This window comes from Lactuca saligna, chromosome 3 (assembly GCF_052625555.1).
Source record: "Lactuca saligna cultivar CGN05327 chromosome 3, ASM5262555v1, whole genome shotgun sequence".
NCBI classification, from domain to species: domain Eukaryota; kingdom Viridiplantae; phylum Streptophyta; class Magnoliopsida; order Asterales; family Asteraceae; genus Lactuca; species Lactuca saligna.
In genome coordinates, this window is record NC_136419.1 from 20,563,110 (window position 1) to 20,569,852 (window position 6,743).

Genomic DNA, 6,743 nt, shown 5'->3' on the forward strand with positions numbered 1-6,743 from the left:
GACAACCATATATTAACAAATAACTCTAAAAGAACATTGAGCAACAAAAACTAATTACACACAGTATAAAGGGTGTTATGAAGCCAACAAATCTACTTCTGAACCTTATTACTCGTAAAAACATGGTCATTTCTGTACCGCCAAAAACCAACATTTTAACTTCTATTTTTTTCGTTCTCATGAATTCAGGTATGTTGAGAAAAGAAAGTGTAAGTTGACATATTAGAGAAATGGAAAAAGCTATAATAATTGTGTAAATGCTTTTGAATTCTGAGTAAGAAAAAGATGTTAAGCCATAAACAATTTTCATATTTTAGTTCATTATCGAGACATTTTCCGTGGTCCTTGCTTCTAAACATATAACTACTACCAATCACGTAAAAATGTATAATGGTTAACAGTGGCGGATGCAGACTGTTTTAGTAGGGGTGTCCATCGTACTTCAAGCGGGTGCACGTAATAGAAAAAAAAAAAAAAAAAAAATATATATATATTTACACTGCGTGCTGGAAATTGAGTAGTGGCCCGAAACCCCAAATGCCCTACATAGGTCCGCCACTGATGGTTAATCAAACTTATATTTGGAAGCTAAAGGATTTATAGCTCCACTGTAACCGGGTGTTGTTAAGGTTTTTCTAGGTCAAAGTGGTTAAAGATTTAAGTTTTGTCCGAGTCAAAATGTGTATGAGTAGTTTAAAGTGTGTCACCTTTTATATATATATATATATATATATATATATATATATATATATATATATATATATATATATATATATATATTGTTTACCTAAATGCCATTTAATAAAACAAAATTAAGTAAGTTATAAACAATAGTTCACATCATCGATATCATGTAAAGGTTGTCAATAAACATCTAAGTTAAATATAAGTTGAATCAAACCCTTACGAAAAAAATACAGAACAAATCAATATTAACTATTAATAGTTGGTTGAATATTAAGCCTTAGGTATACATGCCATGAGAGGTGGCAATGTGACCATGGTTGTGCACATCTCCCCCGGTGCCACGACCGTAACGTTTCGTGGTGTCAGGTGTGTGGCACAGGACGCAACGATCAAATCACAATTCTTCTTCACTCTTCTCTTTCTGCTTCTCTCTTTTTCTCCGCTAGAAGTACAAAATCGACTACAATAATGGTGGTACTCGCTGAACTCAAATTCTCTACGCTCCTTGGCAAGGGGAATATACCCTTTGACCATGTTATTTGCAAGTATTCCATAATTAATAAACACAACCAATTTTTGTACTTATCTTGATATAAAAACCTTTCTAAAAAAATCAGATATAAAATCACAAGAATTTATGTGATTTTAACTTTGACACTATTAATAAAAGATTTTTCATTTTCCATTTATTGCAGTTTCTAATATTACCTTCCAAATAATTAATTATGATACTTCCAAATATTATTAATATACTAAATAACTAACTATATTTAATTAATATCTAGTCATTTACCTTTGTAGCCTTGCCACACTATCACTAAAAATATCCACTTTTGGGACATTTGTGTCATTTCAATTGCATTTATATTTAGACCATAACGCATGAATGAAAAAAATATAAAAGCTAAATTTTCTTAAATTCATATAAATAGGCAAAAAGCCCCCCAAACTCACACTACAATATATCTTCAAAATGCCAAAACCATATCTTATACATTATTATTTCATTGCAACACATTTATTTCTAGCATTGTTTTTTTGTTCCGATGCCTCATTTTGTAACCAAATCCTTTTCCCCAAGTTATGCAATTCGATCTTTGGTCCTAAATTCGAGCCTCGTCAACCACATACCTTTGATGCTCAAGCCAAGAGTGCTTGGATGGATTGCTTAGAGCTTTATGAGGACGCTATACACCATATAAACCACTCAACCACTTACATGAGCCCAACTGACGTAGAAAAATGGCTAAGTGTTGCTCTAGTTAATCACCAAGCATGCCAAAATGGCTTCAAAGATTTGAAAAAAAACCTCTTACAAAATTTCTCCAAATCACTTGTAGATTTACTAGCCGATAACAAATCTTCAACTGCTTACTTCTCAAAAGTAATCGGGACAAACTTGGTGGTGGCTCAAGATGGTTCTGGTGATTTTAAAACGATAACTAGAGCTCTCAAAGCATCACAGCATCGAAGAACGGGAATAGATAGATTTGTTATACATATCAAATCTGGTGTTTACAAAGAACACATCTTTATCAAGCAATCCATGATCAATTTGACACTTATTGGTGATGGCATTGATGCAACTGTTATAACCAACAATAGAAATTATAAAGACGGACACACAACTGCTGACACTGCAACCGTGCGTAAGTTTTTTTTTTTTTTTTCATTATTTAGATTCACTTCTAGTATTTAATTCTCAATCTAATATATAGAGATTTGGGGCTCGGGTTTCGTGGCAATCGGGATTACATTTGAGAACACCGCGGGTCCTAGGAAACAACAAGCTATCGCGCTTCTCTCAGCTTCAGATCTATCAGTTTTCTACAAATGTAGCTTTAAAGGTTATCAAGACACCCTGTGCCTCCTAAAATACCGTCAATTTTATCGCGAGTGTGACATCTATGGGACCATCGATTTCATTTTTGGTGACGCTGCTGCCGTCCTCCAAAATTGCAATATTTATGTCCGGAATCCATTGCCCGGACAACAAAACACAATTACGGCTCAAGGAAGAACCGATGCACGTTCGACAACGGGATTTGTTATGCATAATTCTCATTTCACTGCGGCCCCTGACTTGATTCTAGCACAAGAGTCGGGGGTGGGGTCAATCAGGACATTTCTCGGGCGACCATGGAAGGACTACTCGAGGGTCGTATTTATAAAGTGTTATCTTGATAGTTTGATTGATTCATTAGGGTGGATGCCATTTCAGGGGAACCTAGACTCTGTATTTGATAAAGTGTATTATGCAGAGTATATGAACACAGGAAACGGTGCAAACACCGGTGGTAGGGTAAGGTGGCCGGGGTACCATATTTTGTCGACCGCCGGTGAGGTGGAGCAATTTTCCGTTCAGAGTTTCTTTGACGGAGAGTTATGGATTCCCTCAACAGGGGTGCCATTTGATTCTAGTATTTAAATGTTTTTTTACCTTTAGAGACAAACAAACATTACCTAGTAGTAATAGTATAAAAATTGCTCGGTTTTAGGGCGAAAATCCGTAACATAGATCAGAAGGTGTGGTGTATATCGCCACTCAGCTCTTTGTAATTGTTGATGCTCTTTGTATGTTTTGATGTGGTTTCCATTTGTACTTCTTTTGTCATCAGTCGGTATCAATCTCTAACTAATTTTGTTTATAAAATATCGTCTTTTTGTTGTACAAAAAAAAAAAAAGTAGTACAAAGTTTGTGCAGAATATTTTATAGGAAAAATGAGAGATCGATGTTGTATACTTGTATTAGAGTAATATATATTTTTTTTCTTCAAAGTGGACTATATATATCATTATATCTTATGCGCACGATTGCATTAGTTTATTATGAAATCTGTTATTATATTACTTTGATTTAGTAGATAAATATTAAAAAATCATTTGACTCAAATAATTATATTATAATAATTAGCATTTAATGTGTAAATAATGTTTATTAATTCTAACACTTCTTAAAAGGTAAAACTATATATATATATTATATATATATATATATATATATATATATATATATATATATATATATATATATATATATATATATATATATATATATATATATATATATATATATATATAGGTTCAAATGAAAACTACAAAAAATTAAGAACTCTAAAAACCCTTATTTCATAATTAAGTATGTATTGTGAATACATATTACATATGCTAACATCGTGATTCTTGTTTTTTTGGCAAAAAAAATTGGAAAATCATAATTTCTTTTTATAGTCTAATATTTTCATTCATACATTCATTCATATTTTTACATAAAATTTATGTAAAATACATCTTAATACATTATATTTATAGTTTAATACATAAACTACACAACTTAATACAATAAAATTTATACTATTTCACAAATGCAGAGAAATCAAACCCAAACTATACTATCACCACCTCTACCACAAGCTGCCATCAACCATATGTGCCACCTCGCAACTATCATTCAATTCAAATCAGATATGTATGTAAAAACATGTATTGACAGCTCAAATATTACATTCATAGTTTAATAAATCTATTAATTCATTTATTTTGAATTTCATGTAAAACAATCATAAAATCTATCACATATACTTATACAACACAAAAAATAAATATATTCATAAGAAATTAATAGAAAAAATCATACAAAATCATTCATATTTTAACACAATTTTTTTTAAAAAATTCACAGTTTAATACAGTCAATTCGCAACTTAATACAGTCAATTACAATTTAATACACAAAATACACAACTTAATATAAAATTTTCACAATTTAATGCACAAAAATGCTTTGTTTTTAACTTAGTCTTACAATTATACATCCATATATTAAGGCTAGCTCTTCTTTCAAAATTTAATTTATACAATATTCACAATCTAATTTTTATATAATTTATTCAAAATTAGAGAAAATCATATATGTATATAATGTTTTTTTCGTCTTATATTTTAGAAGCAAATACAATATTTATAAAAAAAAACTTATATTTTAATACAGTTAATTCACAGTTTAAGACAAACTTAATATATTTAATTCACAGTTTAATAAAAAAAAATTCACAGTTTAATAAAAAAACAAATTATACATTAACAACCATATTATCAATTTAAAACTTATATTTCAAACCTTCTTTTCACATTTTAATAAAATAGATCATGACTTTCATTCACACAATTAACGATACTAGTTCACAATTTAATATAGCTTAACAACTTATAAATCTTCTTGTTAAGAAATTTAATTAAACAATGTGTGGAAAAGTTTTAATACTATATAATATTTTATCCTTAATTTCCATATAATTAATCTCAAATTAAAAAATCTTTTGCTATATATTTATTGAATTGATCGTGTATAATTGTTAATAACTATTCTAATTATTAATAATTATTCCTACTATATACATTAAGGGGGTGTTTGATTTAACTTTTCACATCCCAAAAGTCATTTTTGGAAAAATTACGAAAAGTTAGGTTTTCTTGACTTTTCTAAAAAGTTCATTTTCCTTGTATCAAAACTCCAAAAGTACTTTTAAAACTAGATTTCCCAAACATGTTTAATTTTTTTTCTTTTCCAAAAAGGATTTTTGGTTGTGAAAAGCTAAACCAAACACCCCTAAACTTATTAATTCAAATGCAAAAAAGTGAAAAAAGATATACCAAATGTCCTAGCAGCAGGAAATATGGCAACATCGATACTAGTAACGCACAACCTTTGATACATCATATATGCTTTAACTGTTCACCACCTCCATGACGTCATCGAAGAACAATTTCGACTTCTCATTTCTTGCAGATCTTACACTCTATTTTCAACAATAATCCTTCAAAAATACATGAAGAACTCGTCAAAACATATCTCGTCCATAAGTCATAAGCAAACATCACACCACCTGGAAACATAAACCGTCGTCCGAACACCTAGCCGGAAAACGACAACGGAAAAGCATCACATACTCAGATCTGGTTTGCATTCTAATGTAATCGTTAATAGACTAAACGAAAATGTTTTCGTAAAACTCCTAGAGATCCCGGTCTCTAATAGTTGAGGGAAGAGATGACGGCGATAGAAGTCGCCGGAGGAGAGGAAGGGGGAAAGATCCGATGGAAATGATTGTGTATACCGCTCTATAATAGTTGGCAGATAAGACGGTGGTAACAGATCTCGTCGAAGGAAAAGAAGAGGAAGAGATTTGATTGAAACGACAGTAGGTCAACGACGACGAAAGTGACGAGATGGTGGCCGGAAAAGTTGGATGCATTTTAGGGTTAGGGTTTTTTCTTGATGGAAAAGGTGGAGAGAGGTTTATTTGTTTATATCTGATTTGTGGAATGAAGAATGTGAATTTGATCCAAGTTATAAGTAAAATGACAACATTAACAAAAATACCCTTAGTTTTAGGAGTTCTTATGGTTTTTAATTTTGTGTGGTTCTTATTTTAACTTATATATATATATATATATATATATATATATATATAGAGAGAGAGAGAGAGAGAGAGAGAGAGGGTGAGGTTCAATAGAAAATCATAATTAACCAATGAATCATTTTTTTTTTCAATTTTTAGAACTTATTTTTTATAAAAAAAAACTAAAAATACAGAAATTCATAACTCTTTTATCATTTTTCCAATGATATCAAATTCGATAAAAAAATTTCTCGTCAAATTCACAATGTGAATCTTTGAAAATTCTTAATATGAATCTAAATTCACACGGTTAATCTGAAAAATATATTTAATATTCATAATATTAAGTTATGAATTTAGATATTTTTAGTTTTTTTTTTTCAATAAAGAATAAGCTCTAGAACTTGAGAAAAAAAATTGATTCCTTGGAGAACCAATAAGTATATATATATATATATATATATATATATATATATATATATATATATATATATATATATATATATATATATATATATATATATATATATATATATATATATATGGAAAAGTGAATATACCCTTAAGGGTATATAAGCTTAGGTACCCAAACTCACTATAATTAGTTGTTTTGTTTGATATATATTCATTATAATGTTATTAAACTTCAACTT

The 6,743-nt window shown here is 29.6% G+C and overlaps 1 long non-coding RNA gene and 1 pseudogene across 1 annotated transcript; one reads left to right on the forward strand and one right to left on the reverse strand.

Moving 5' to 3' along the window:
- The first annotated feature begins 1,846 nt into the window (after positions 1-1,846).
- LOC145035236 (pectinesterase pseudogene) lies at positions 1,847-3,191 on the forward strand (annotated as a pseudogene).
- A 777-nt stretch (positions 3,192-3,968) lies between these two features.
- Positions 3,969-6,006, reverse strand: LOC145033444 (uncharacterized). The gene is made up of 2 exons (XR_013677558.1): positions 5,342-6,006; positions 3,969-4,132 (listed from the first exon to the last, which is right to left on the reverse strand). It is a non-coding gene; the product is annotated as an uncharacterized LOC145033444 (long non-coding RNA).
- Between the last annotated feature and the right edge of the window lie 737 nt (positions 6,007-6,743).